General features: G+C 43.4%; 1 non-coding gene across 1 annotated transcript; it reads left to right on the top strand.

Moving 5' to 3' along the window:
* The first annotated feature begins 2,093 nt into the window (after positions 1-2,093).
* Positions 2,094-2,200, top strand: LOC120254920. The gene has a single exon (XR_005534812.1). It is a non-coding gene; the product is annotated as a small nucleolar RNA R71 (small nucleolar RNA).
* Positions 2,201-3,822: the final 1,622 nt, after the last annotated feature.

Here is a 3,822-nt window from a genome sequence, read left to right as displayed (position 1 = left end):
CATAAAGCACATGATGACTTTGAAAACCCACAATAAAATCGCAGCACAAGCATCTAAAAATTCAGACACCAACACTTAATGATTTATTCATACAAACGAGCTAAACTAAAAGATAAGAAAATAGTAAATACTTGGGTTGCCTCCCAAGAAGCGCTTGTCTTACGTCACGGGGGTTTATGAATGAAAGTCGCCCTCTTACCCATGGCTTGGAAGCATGATGTGCAAAGTCTCTTGAGGGTAGAGGGTGTATTATCAAACTTCGGACCACCTAGCAATTGTTCATCCAACCTTCTTGGTTCATGTGCGTCTCCAACAGTCTTGGAGTGTTTTCAGTGGCGTCTCCTAACCCTTTTCATTTTCCGGAGCACCTTCTTTAATATCCCCTGGGTAGATGTTACTTCTTCAGTCGACCCAAGCATCATTACTTCTTCATTACTCTCCTCTTGGTCGAACAAACCTTCATATTGATCCGGGTTGAACATTTCCTGCATGTATTCATCAACAAGCTCATCAGTAGTGTCTAGGAAATACAAAGTGTCATCAAAATTGAGAAAATGCCGCATGGCTTTAGCAAGGCGGTAAGTGAGTTTGTCATCTCCAACTCTTAATGTGAGCTCTCCGCCGTCCATGTCAATCAATGCTTTGGAAGTCCGCAAGAACGGTCTCCCAAGTATCAAGGGTATATCCGTATCCTCATCGACATCTAGCACTACGAAGTCAACCGGAAAAATGTACTTGTCCACCTTGACAAGCACGTCTTCAATGATACCTCTCGGATGTCGTACCATTCGGTCCGCCAATTGTAAAGTCATCCGAGTAGGCCTAGGCTCTCCCAAGCCTAGCTTTTGGAAAAAAGTGTATGGCATGACATTGATACTTGCCTCTAAATCTGCCAATGCCATTTCCTCACCTAAGTTGCCGATGTTACACGGAATGATGAAGCTTCCCGTGTCTTTCTTCTTGTTCGGCATGTTCTTTCGCAACACCGCCGAGCATGAAGCATCTAGCACCACTGAAGCACTCTCCTCCAACTTCCTCTTGTTAGTCAACAAGTCTTTTAGGAACTTCGTATACTTAGGCATTTGCGCTAATGCCTCTACAAAAGGAATGTTGATGTGGAGTTGCTTGAATAAACTCAGGAACTTCTTATACTGTTCATCCCCTTGGTCATTTTTCAATCTAGAGGGATAAGGGATTCTTGGCTTGAAAGGTAGGGATGCCACCTCTTTCTCTTTATTTGCTTCCTCCTCAACCTCTACAACCTTGGGTGCGTGTTCTTTCGGCTTCTCACTCAGAAGCCTCCCTTCAACCTCACAACCACTTCTCAAAGTGATCGCCTTCACATGTTCTCTAGGGTTGGTTTTCGTATTGCTTGGTAAACTTCCATGTGGCCTTTCACAAAGAGACTTCGCAATTTGCCCTACCTGATTTTCAAGGTTATGCAAAGAAGCGGTGTGGTTGCGAAGTGTAGCCTCGACTGATTCAAACTGTGTATTTGCAGATTGAACAAATCTAGCTAAGTGCTTCTCTAAATCCGTCATTCGTGTTTCCAAGCCTGAAATTCTGTTTTCCACTTGAGGTGCTTGTTGTTGTTGTTGGAAACCCGGTGGCCCCATGGCCTTTTGTGGTCCTTTATTACTCCATGAAAAGTTAGGATGATTCTTCCAACCTGAATTGTAAGTATTGCTATATGGGTTTCCTTGAGGTCTCATCCCATTACCTACAAAGTCAACGTTTTCCACTGAAGAAACATCACCAAAAGAGATCGGGCAATCGGAGGGAGCATGTCCTCCACCACAACCGGTGTAATTGGTCACGGCCGCAACTCTATTCGAAGCTATGAGATCTAGCTTCTTACTCAGACTCTCTACTTGCACCGCCAATAAGGTCACCGCATCGATTTCATGTATACCAGCCACCTTTTTCTTCTCCCTAGCATTCCATTGGTAACTATTTAACCCCATTTCCTATATTAATTGACGAGCCCTATCGGGGTTTTGCTACTTAAGGTACCTCTTTCTGTCGCATCCAAGAGTTGCCTTGTACTCGGGTTCAAACCATTATAGAAGGTTTGAACAATCATCCACTCCAGGAATCCGTGTTGTGGACACTTTCTCACGAGCTCCTTGAACCTTTCCCATGTCTCGAATAGAGACTTCAATTCCAACTGAACAAAGGACGAGATCTCATTCCTAAGCTTTGCTGATTTTCCGGGAGGGAAATAACAGGCTAGAAAAGCTTCTACCATCTCCTCCCATGTAGTGATTGATGCTCTAGGTAATGAGTGTAGCCACTACTTCGCTTTCCCCTTCAAGGAAAATGGGAAGGCCCTCAATTTGATGGCATCATCTGTAACCCCATTTATCTTCAGCATGTCGCACACCTCGAGAAAGCTCTCTATATGACTATTTGGATCCTCATCGGCCAAACCGTTGAATTGTGTGGATTGCTGCAGCATATCGATGAATGCCGGCTTTATCTCGAAGTTCTGAGCTGTAATCGGAGGACGTACGATACTCGATTGCGTCCCCAACACTGAAGGTCTGGCATAGTTGGATAGTGTTTGTTGTTGCTCATTCTGTCCTGCCATGTTTTTAGATTCCTCTCCTTCCAATTCAGCTGAATTATGCTGTTCTTCCACAGGTTCTTTCTCTTTTCTTCTAAGTGTATGTTCAAGCTCACAGTCTCCTTCAATCAATATTGATGGATTCCCTCGGGTCATAACCTGGAGCTGCAACAAAAAGAAAGAAAAAGAAAATCAGAATGATGATAGAATGAGAAGATATGAAACAGAATGTATGGTGAAATAGCTAAGAAAACAAAGTGCAAAGTATCTCTAAACGCTTTCTCCCCGCCAATGGCGCCAAAAACTTGACAAGGTCCCCTTGCGTATATCCCGCAAATGCACGGGTTTGTCGAAGTAATAATCCCGGGTGAGCGGGTATCGAATCCACAGGGAGTAGGGAATAAAAATACTTAATTCAATTATTAGCTATGTGAAAGATCAAGGATAAGGAGTGTGATAATGATTCAATTCTCAACAATAAAAGCAACAAGAAAGAAAGCAAAAGTAAGAAGGGGGTAAGGCAATCGATAGAGATGGGGTACCCGGATAATGCTCCGCCTAGGATAATTGTTTCAAGAGCAAGAACCCTGTATTATGCTTCCTAATCAATGCAATGGTGAGTCGTGGAAATCCTTAATTACATAGTCCCAAATCTAAGGTCAACTATGCCTAACTCTATACATGTTCCGGAGGAGAAATTGAATAATCTCAACACCTCGCACTCGCATAGAGTTGCAACGAGCTCTAGGGATTCCAAGTGATAAATCTCTTCCTAATTATAGACCTAACCCTTTGGTCCAGGTGAAAGGTTCCTAACCACAATTGAGCCCTAGATACTAAGATCACCTCAACACTTCACTCCGTTGCACGTGCAACTAAGCCCCAGCGGAAGTTCATCCCTTAGACCATTCACTCTATTATGGCCGCAAAGAACTCGAGGAACAGAGGTAGAATCTATCACACTAGAGGTAAAAGGGGACGCTCCTGTACCTCTCGACTCACCCTCTCAACCCTCTCCAACCTAGCTTTGTCTAACGCTCGTGGTATGTCACTCACTCACAAGGTTACCAACAAGAACTCTTAACCCTAGTGTCACTCAAGGGGAAATGTTCATACAATAAAGCATTCAAGGTTGGAACTCACAATAAACATCAATTTATTGAAAGCATAATATAGAGGTTCAAAGAAACAAATACATCCTAGGGTTCACAATACCCGAGTACCCACTAGGGGTTTAGCTCTCCATGGAGCTAATT

This window comes from Dioscorea cayenensis, unplaced genomic scaffold (assembly GCF_009730915.1).
Source record: "Dioscorea cayenensis subsp. rotundata cultivar TDr96_F1 unplaced genomic scaffold, TDr96_F1_v2_PseudoChromosome.rev07_lg8_w22 25.fasta BLBR01000738.1, whole genome shotgun sequence".
NCBI lineage: Eukaryota > Viridiplantae > Streptophyta > Magnoliopsida > Dioscoreales > Dioscoreaceae > Dioscorea > Dioscorea cayenensis.
The sequence above is the reverse complement of the archived record's forward strand: the minus strand, read 5'-3'. Positions and strand labels throughout refer to the sequence as shown.